This window comes from Cynocephalus volans, chromosome 3 (genome assembly GCF_027409185.1).
Source record: "Cynocephalus volans isolate mCynVol1 chromosome 3, mCynVol1.pri, whole genome shotgun sequence".
Lineage (NCBI taxonomy): Eukaryota > Metazoa > Chordata > Mammalia > Dermoptera > Cynocephalidae > Cynocephalus > Cynocephalus volans.
In genome coordinates, this window is record NC_084462.1 from 74,660,165 (window position 1) to 74,670,651 (window position 10,487).

At 40.2% G+C, this 10,487-nt stretch overlaps 1 pseudogene; it reads right to left on the minus strand.

Moving 5' to 3' along the window:
• Positions 1-3,936: 3,936 nt before the first annotated feature.
• Positions 3,937-4,485, minus strand: LOC134372584 (proteasome subunit beta type-2-like; annotated as a pseudogene).
• Positions 4,486-10,487: the final 6,002 nt, after the last annotated feature.

Sequence of the window (10,487 nt, forward strand, 5' to 3'; positions counted from 1 at the left end):
ATCTCTCTAGATTTTCCCATTCTGGACATTTCTTATAAATTAAATCATACATTTATTTGTTTTATTATTTATTTATTTATTTATTTATTTATTTTTTCAAATTTTATTTTGTCGATATACATTGTGGCTGACTATTGCTCCCCATCACCAAAACCTCCCTCCCTTCTCCCTCCCCCCCTCCCCCCAACAATGTCCTTTCTGTTTGTTTGTCGTATCAACTTCAAATAATTGTGGTTGTTATATCTTCTTCCCCCCCCCCCCGGGTTTTTTTGTGTGTGTGTGTGTGTGTGTGTGTGTGTGTGTGTGTTTGTGTGTGAATTTATATATTAATTTTTAGCTCCCACCAATAAGTGAGAACATGTGCTATTTCTCTTTCTGTTCCTGACTTGTTTCACTTAATATAATTCTCTCAAGGTCCATCCATGTTGTTGCAAATGGCAGTATTTCATTCGTTTTTATAGCTGAGTAGTATTCCATTGTGTAGATGTACCACATTTTCCGTATCCACTCATCTGATGATGGGCATTTGGGCTGGTTCCAACTCTTGGCTATTGTAAAGAGTGCTGCGATAAACATTGGGAAACAGGTATACCTTCGACTTGATGATTTCCATTCCTCTGGGTATATTCCCAACAGTGGGATAGCTGGGTTGTATGGTAGATCTATCTGCATTGTTTGAGGAACCTCCATACCCTTTTCCATAGAGGCTGCACCATTTTGCAGTCCCACCAACAATGTATGAGAGTTCCTTTTTCTCCGCAGCCTCGCCAGCATTTATCGTTCAGAGTCTTTTGGATTTTAGCCATCCTAACTGGGGTTAGATGGTATCTCAATGTGGTTTTGATTTGCATTTCCCGGATGCTGAGTGATGTTGAGCATTTTTTCATATGTCTGTTGGCCATTTGTATATCTTCCTTAGAGAAATGTCTACTTAGCTCTTTTGCCCATTTTTTAATTGGGTTGCTTGTTTTTTTCTTGTAAAGTTGTTTGAGTTCCTTATATATTCTGGATATTAATCCTTTGTCAGATATATATTTTGCAAATATTTTCTCCCACTCTGTTGGTTGTCTTTTAACTCTGTTAATTGTTTCTTTTGCTGTGCAGAAGCTTTTTAGTTTGATATAATCCCATTTGTTTATTTTTCCTTTGGTTGCCCGTGCTTTTGGGGTCATATTCATGAAGTCTGTGCCCAGTCCTATTTCCTGAAGTGTTTCTCCTATGTTTTCTTTAAGAAGTTTTATTGTTTCAGGGTGTATATTTAAATCCTTAATCCATTTTGAGTTGATTTTAGTATACGGCGAGAGGTATGGATCTAGTTTCATTCTCCTGCATATGGATATCCAGTTATCCCAGCACCATTTGCTGAAGAGGCAGTCCCTTCGCCAGTGAATAGGCTTGGTGCCTTTGTCAAAGATCAGCTGGCAGTAAGTGTGTGGGTTGATTTCTGGATTCTCTATTCTATTCCACTGGTCAGTGTGTCTGTTTTTATGCCAGTACCATACTGTTTTGGTTATTATAGCTTTGTAGTATAGCTTAAAGTCAGGTAGTGTTATGCCTCCAGCTTTATTTTTTTTTGCTCAGCATTGCTTTGGCTATGCGTGGTCTTTTATTGTTCCATATAAATGTCTGGATAGTTTTTTCCATTTCTGAGAAAAATGTCTTTGGAATTTTGATGGGGATTGCATTGAATTTGTATATCACTTTGGGTAGTATGGACATTTTCACTATGTTGATTCTTCCAATCCAAGAGCATGGGATATCTTTCCATCTTCTAGTATCCTCTCTAATTTCTCTCAGCAGTGGTTTGTAGTTCTCATTATAGAGATTTTTCACCTCCTTGGTTAACTCAATTCCTAAGTATTTTATTTGTTTGGTGGCTATTGTAAATGGGCAGGCTTTCTTGATTTCTCTTTCTGCATGTTCACTATCGGAGAAAAGAAATGCTACTGATTTTTGTGTGTTGATTTTGTATCCTGCTACTGTGCTGAAATCATTTATCAATTCCAAGAGTTTTTTTGTAGAGGTTTTAGGCTGTTCGATATATAGGATCATGTCATCTGCAAACAGGGACAGTTTGACTTCCTCTTTTCCAATCTGGATGCCCTTTATTTCCTTCTCTTCTCTGATTGCTCTGGCTAGTACTTCCAACACTATGTTGAATAGGAGTGGTGAGAGTGGGCATCCTTGTCTAGTTCCTGTTCTTAAAGGAAAAGCTTTCAGCTTTTCCCCATTCAGGATGATATTGGCTGTAGGTTTGTCATATATGGCTTTAATTATGTTGAGATACTTTCCCTCTATACCTAACTTATAGAGGGTCTTTGTCATGAATGAGTGCTGAACTTTATCAAATGCTTTTTCAGCATCTATAGAGATGATCATATGGTCCTTGTGTTTGACTTTATTAATATGGTGTATCACATTTATTGATTTGCGTATGTTGAACCAACCTTGCATCCCTGGGATGAATCCCACTTGAACGTGATGAATAATTTTACGTATGTGTTGCTGTATTCTGTTTGCTAGTATTTTAGTGAGGATTTTTGCATCTATATTCATCAAGGATATCGGCCTGTAGTTTTCTTTTTTGGTTATATCTTTACCTGGTTTTGGTATCAGGATGATGTTTGCTTCATAGAATGAGTTTGGGAGATTTGCGTCCGTTTCAATCTTTTGGAATAGTTTGTAAAGAATCAGTGTCAATTCCTCTTTGAATGTTTGGTAAAATTCTGCTGTGAATCCATCTGGTCCTGGGCTTTTCTTTGTTGGGAGCCTTCTGATAACAGCTTCAATCTCCTTTATTGTTATTGGTCTGTTCAAACTTTCTACGTCTTCACGGTTCAGTTTTGGGAGCTTGTGTGTGTCCAGAAATTTATCCATTTCCTCCAGATTTTCAAATTTGTTGGCATATAGTTGTTTATAGTAGTCTCGAATGATTCCTTGTATTTCAGATGAATCATACATTTATTTGGGCTTTATGGTCTTTTGTGACTGACCATAGAAAGTATTGTACAGTCTCCAAGTACTTGTACATATTCTTTCTGTCTCTATTCCTTTTCATTTCTTAAATTTTTTTCAGATAATTAAAAATCATTTATTAAGTACTTTAAATTAATTTAGTCTAAATTCTTAAAGTTAATTAGTGGTCTTATATTACAATTAAAGTTTATATTAAATAATAGATTAATCACCTTTGATATTAAGTATGCATGATAAATTTTACTCAAGTAATTCATGAGGAGTAATTCTGTGGTTCCATAATGCAGTGCCTAAAGTTTATACACTATACTAGGTATTACAATTAGATTACATGAGATCCCATGTTTATGTTTTCATATTCCTATATTTTTGGTATAAATCACAATTACTTATATGGCCTATAAGACAAATATACAGACTTTAGAAAATCCCATTTAATTAGGCTAATCAGAATATAAATGCAAGTCTTAGATGAGCTAAAATGTTATGTTAGTTGTTGGGGCTCAGAGGCTGTTACCCCAAAATATGGTGCTTCAACATGCTGAAATAAAGCAGTGGCCTCAGGGTTTCTCTGACCTTGCCCCTCCTGTCTCTCAATCCTCTGTCACTCTCCAAAGCACAGGATGAAGATGTTCCCTTATCTGTCTAATGTCCAGACCTGCCAAAGAGGAAGAAATTACCATTGGTCCTTTCCCTGAGTTTTCATTAACTTAACTCATATCACAGGAGGAAAGACTCAAGTCTGTCAACACACCTGGACAGACTTTTGTGACAGACCATTGTCTTCTATTTTGGTCCAATTAAGTTTTTTTTTTTTTTTTTCATTTATCCATATTCAGCTTTATTCTGAATTAACCATCTATCAAGAGTGCACGTCAAGAGAGTAGAAAAAAATAAAGGAGCCCATCAAAAAAAGTTCCTGGCAAGTGGGAGGGAGGGCATGATGTTAGGAACCTTGTTTCAGGAGGAAATGTTATTCAGGTCATGGATGCCATTTTTGTCAATGATCTGATCCTAAAGATTGGCAGATTCAGGATGAAGCGTTTCTGGAGCTCCTCCAGACATTTCCTAAGAAGCTCCACTGCCCTCTCATGTGAGATATTGGTGTATAGCATTGGTCCAGGATCCTAAGAGTCAGGAAGGCACCATAGCCGTGGGCTGCAAAAGGGGCCTTGGGCAAGGCTGCCAGGCAGTCCATGTAGCAGAGCGCTGGTCCATCATGCTCATCGTAGCCTGCCAGGAAGAGGTTCACATGATATGGAGTCCGACTCTGAAGACAGTCAGCCAGATTTTGGCATGTGAAATTAACTGCTGCTGTGGGAGACAATTCATATCTATTTCGCGTCTTATAAAGTTGCACATTTTTCTGAATATATTCTGCAAACTGTACATGCCTCCAGCCTCTGCAACACATAGGAGTAAGATTTTTTCACTCATCTTAAACATCTTGTCATGATCGTCCTTCATCTGGACAATATTGCAGGAGGCCACCCGGTTGGAGGTGAACATAGTCAGGGACACAGTCAGGGCTCTGGATGCTCAGGTACTCCGTGGGGGTGGGAGGCTGGGGGCTGCGAGGTGGACAGTGCGTGGAACTCTCCGTTCAACATTTTGAAGAGAATCAATTACGAGTCATTGTCTGCTCTGTGGGCTCAACGGACTTTGTCCCAGGCCATCGTATGGTCTCCAAGCCCATTGAGTCCCCCTAAGAATCATTTACCTCTACACCTCCATCTCTCTTTCTCCTTCAGAGAGGGGCAGATAAGAATCTGTACCCTGCTGGATTACTGGGAAATCACTCTGTTGCGATTCCCCCATGCATTGCCCCTCCCCAGCATATTAAAATGAAATTCGTTATGGCTTTTCCTCATATTCATTGAATCTTGACTGTAATTTTTTTTAGTGAACTTTTAGGGGTGAAGAGGAAGATTTTCCCTGGCCCCAACATGACATTTTACACACAGTGTGATAAAACCTACTTTCTTTCTTTTTATTGAAGCATACTGCACACAAAAAATCCATAATCATAAATGTACAGCTTGATGGATTTTCACGAATGATCACACCTGTGTAATCAGCCCCCAGATCAAGAAATGGAGCATGACCAGACACCTAGAAGCCCCTCCTGTGCTCTGTTCCAATCACTAGCACCAACCCCCCTCCAGGGGGAACAGCTACCTTGACTTCTAACACTGTGGATTAGTTTTGTGTATTTTGAACTTTATGTAAGTGGAACCACACAGTATGTACTCTTTGGTGTCGGGCTTCTTTCATTCGACCTTAAGTTTGTGATTGTCATCCACGCTGTTACATGTAGTTATAGTTTGTTCTCATGGCTGTATGATATTCCATTTTGTGACTAGTCCATAAATTATTTATCCATTCTATTGCTAACAGACTTTTGGGTTGTGATGGAGTTTGGATGTATTGTCCTCCCAGAACTCATATGGAAATTTGATCCCGGTATGGCAGTTTGAGTCATGGGGGCCCTCATGAATGGATTAGCGCTCTCCCTAGATGGGGGGAGTAATGAGTGAGTTCTTGCTCTATTAGTTCCCGTGAGACCTAGTTGTTTAATAGACCCTGGCACCTCCCTTCTCTCTCTCTTGCTTCCTCTTGCTATGTGATCTGCGTGTACCCATCAGCTGCCTGCCACTTTCCACCATGAGTAGAAACAGCCTGAGGCCCGTGCCAGATGCAGCTGTCCCAGAATCGTAAGCCAAATAAGCCCCTTTTCCTTATAAATTACCCAGTCTCAGGTATTTCTGTTATAGCAACACAAAATGGACTGATACAGGTTGTTTCCAGTTTGAAGAGTGGTGCTGTCCACATTTGTGAATATTTGGTGAACATTTGTCTTTTGGTGAACATGTATACACTAGGAGTTGAATTGCTAGGTCATAGGATGCGCATAGTAGATACTCGGCCTTAGTAGATACTGCCAAACAACTTTCCAGAATGTCTCTACCACCAGTAGTGTATGAGAATTCCAATTGCTCCACATCAGCACCAACATTTGGTATTATCTGTCTTTTTAGTTTTAGCCATTCTGATGGTCATGTGTATATACCTATTTTGGTTTAACTTGCATTTTCCTGGTAACTAATATGCTTACTGGCTCTTTGGATATCCTCTTTTGTAGAGTGTAAGACTCTTTTTCCCATTGGGTTATCTGCCCTTCTTAAAAATTGATTCATGGAAATTCTTTTTATATTCTGGAAATGAGCCTCTTTGCAGATATGTGCAATAGTTTTCTTTTAAACCATAATTAACATAAAAATATTTAATTTGTCCAAGTACTTACTTATCATGATCAAGAGTATTAAGTGAACTTGTAATTTTATATAATTCTCATATTTGTTTATCAAGTATTAATATAGCTTTTAATATCTTGGTTAAAAAGTCTTATACAGAAAGATTTCTTAGGGCTGGGCTAATACCAATTTGAATATCTTTCATTCTCTATATAGTCTTAGTAACTAGACACATAGATTAATACTCCATTGTTCTCCTTGAACATTTTTTTCTTTTTTCTTCCTTTTATTTTCCCAAGAGTTTTTGAAACTCTTATTTTAAATTTTTGTAAGTGCTTATCAGTTTCTAGACTAGTCAAAATGTGAGCTCCATTAAATATGAAATCTTGTTAATTTCTTTTTGGAGATAGGGGAAGGTACTTTACAAAAAGAACTACTACTTCCCTTTGTAACAATATACAGCTTTGTTAAAATTGTACAACATTGGGCCGGCCCGTGGCTCACTCGGGAGAGTGCGGTGTTGAGAACACCAAGGCCCCGGGTTCAGATCCCATATAGGGATGGCCGGTTGGCTCGCTGGCTGAGTGTGGTGCTGACAACACCAAGTCAAGGGTTAGGATCCCCTTATCGGTCATCTTTTAAAAAAAAAAAAAAAAAATTGTACAACATTTTTATCTGGAGGTAGGGGTTGGGGAACCAACCAAAGATTTTAAGATTTGATCTCTTTGAGTCTATTTTGAGATATTCCCTTAGTTTATTAGATTGACCCTCAGCAGCAATGAGTAACTTCTGTCTTCTACCTGTGGTACCATATCTGGCTTCTCTTCCTAGGGCTCCCGATGTCTCTTAGATGCCATGTAACCTCTCCAGTCTCTCTGCTCAAGGACACCCAGTCCCGTGGGCCCACACTACCTCTTCCAGCTCTCCCCTGAGATGGAAAGACATCTGGGGCTCCTAGTAGGGCAAGAGTCTAATGCATAGAATGGCCATTTTGTATTTGTGTATCATCTATTAAGAGCTGGGGGTTAGGGAGCCACATGTGGCCTTGCAGCCTCAGCCCTGATTTACAGAGCAATTGGACAGATTAGGGAGTGACATCTACTGAGACCACATAGCACAGTAACAACACAGCAGAATCAGAGTCTACTAACAATTATAAAGCAAATGTATTTCACAGGGCCTAGTTTCCAAAGCCCTGTAGATTCAGGTATAACCTAACCTTTTAAAATTACATATAGAAATGTTAACCTTGCTAAAGACAGGAAACTTTCCCCAGGCTTAAGTCTCTGTTGTGGATATGGAATTTAACACAGCAAAGTTGCTGGCTGTCAAGGACAGATGCCCTTGAGAGCAGGTTAACCTACTGATTAATATGTTAAGAAAGTTGCCTTATTGTTATGTAAAAATACTGAGGAAACTGCTGTAGGAAAACACAGTATTTGCTCAGAACAAGCTTTTGTTGGTGGATCGACTCAACCTTTTGCAAATTGCATTATGGAATGTCACTTCATTATTTCACTGATGTTACCAGCCTCTATTGTTAAACTATACTTAGCCATGACTTCACCTATGTTCCTTTTCTGTAACTTTCTGGCCTAGAGAATAAATACTGAGACAGAACCTCAGCTCACTGTTAATTTCCCCAAAGGAGGAATGCCTCTCTCTTGAGGGTTCCGGGAAGTTAACCCCTTCAGGGTGTCTCACTGATCAGAAGAGATGGGCTTTGAGTAATCCTTTGTGTCTCCATCACCCAGGGAAGAGAGGTGACAAATCTGTGTGAGGCAAAGCAACAAGAGTCAGAGGCACTGAAGCAAGTGAATGTCCGCCACACTCAGTGAGGAGAAAGGTTGATGAGCAGCACCCCTTGTGGACTACCAATGCAACTAAAGGCAGGGGATGGCAGTACACGGAGCTGACTCTGGAGCTGCATCCCAGAAGGCTTCATTAAGTTCCTGCCCTAGACCTTCCTCTGGTCACATGTGACATTGCCTCGCAGGCCACAAGCAGAAGTTCTTGTGGACTCAGGCATTGGCTTTCTTACCAATCAAAGCTCTGATCTTCCTGCTCATGCCCCTGCTTCATCTCTTCCAGGGCTCTGGCTGTTCCCCCTTTTTGACTCTCAACACCAAAGGACTGATTACACACACACACACACACACTCACGCACATGCACACACACACATTTAATCTGTGTCAGGTTTCCTCACCCCACAGAAGTCATATGCACATAGTTAGGGGTAGGGTGGGCTGGGGGGAACAGGGAGAGGAGGTGGTTCCTGCCTCCTCCCACTCCCAGAACAGCTCTGAGTACCCACCAGTCATGGAGGCCACCCCCACATTCCAGTTTTCTACCAAACATCTCCACCTGCTCACCTTGTCACTTCAGTTTCAAAGCGTTCAAAGCTGAAGGATTGTCATGTCTACCACCAAGTAGGTTCTTTCTACATATCAATGACACTGCTATTGTCTTGTCATCCAGACTCAGAACCTGGAGTAATTTCATTGATTCAGTGCACACACATATTCTATTCATCAAGGAAGAAAGGTTTCCAGAAGTGGAAGTACCAATCTAATTAGCACTACCTGGTTCCAATCCCTTGGATGTGCTTTCTGTATGTCTTAATTTATTGCATAAAACTCTTTGCCATTCAGAGGCGGAATCCTCATCTTCTCTGTGTGCTTTATGGTAGCTCCACTGGTGGGTTTGTCTGGGCTTGGAAGTGGACTCCCCCCTCCCAATACCCCTAACTCACTACCAAGAGTTTCAGTAATACTTTCATTTTAGCATCCTGGGTAAACTTCATCATTACAGTAATATCATGTTCAGTTTTTTTTTTAAAGAAGTTTGCTGCAAATCTAAAGACCATCCACTAGAAAGTTAGATGTCAATGGTAGGAGGCAGCTCAGTGGAAAAAAGAAAACAGGTTGATGTCAGCTCCTCAGACTGAGCAGTCACACTGTGGTTCAAGGCAGCTCTACCTGTTCAGATTCCCTGTACCACCGGCTGCCAAAAAAACAAAACAAATTTTTAAAAAATTCTACCTGGAGCAGGGCTACCTGGGAGAACTTGGGCTGTTGAAAATTAAATGTAGCATAAGGCAGGCTCTCTAACTCAAGAAGCTTAAAATCCATCAGCGGAGAAATGACAGAAACATAAATACAAAAGAGTTACACTTTAGACAGCTAAATTCTCAGATGAAAACCCAGATGACTATTTAGTGTAGGTCATGCTGTATGAAAAAAGACCATTCTTTGAATATTAGAATCATATTCTGCTTACCCTAAGACAGGATACTAGACTAGAACTAGATTAAAGAATAGAAGTTTGAGAATTATATTAAGTGAAACAAGTCAGGCACAGAAAGAGAAATACCACATGTTCTCACTTATTGGAGGGAGCTAAAAATTAATATATAAATTCACACACACACATACACACACACACACACATACACACACACACACACAAACGGGGGGGGGAAGAAGATATAACAGCCACAATTATTTGAAGTTGATACAACAAGCAAACAGAAAGGACAATGTTGGGGGGGAGGGGAGGACGGAGAAGGGAGGGAGGTTTTGGTGATGGGGAGCAATAATCAGCTACAATGTATATCGACAAAATAAAATTAAAAAAAAAAAGAATAGAAGTTTGGGGATCCCATCTCACTCTCCTCATATGTGATCAGATGAGCAAGATCACTGGAATCCCTTCCTTTTTGCCTCTCTCTATTTTGTTCAACATGCAGGTGAATTTATCAATGTCTATGCATACATTAGACAACTTTCCTCAATAATACCGAACCATGCGAGAAGCAGAGGTCCCTACAGAGTACTAAGAGGGCACCTGGAGAATGACTTTAAATCCATGGAGACAAGAATTTGAAGCTTCAGGGAGGATTTCTGAATTTGGCATTGAAGAACGGATACCATACAGAGAGGAAGAGATGTGGGACGGCAGTCTAGGAAGGATAGCATGAGCAAAGGCACAGAAGTGGGGATGTGCAGAGATCATAATCTAGGGGAAAGGACTGGTCCAGGGTCACCGGGTTTGAGACAGTGTGATGGGAAAAGGAGGTGAGAATAAGACTAGGACAGGATGTGGTCTCTGCTCAGAGCTGGCTTCATGAATGTGTGACTGTACTCAGGAGGCCACTCTATCAGCATCGGGATTACAGTGGAATCTAAGCACTAATAGTCCTCAGAAGTCTTCTGGGGACAATTTCCTAGCCCATTTTCTCTAGGAATCTCCTCTAT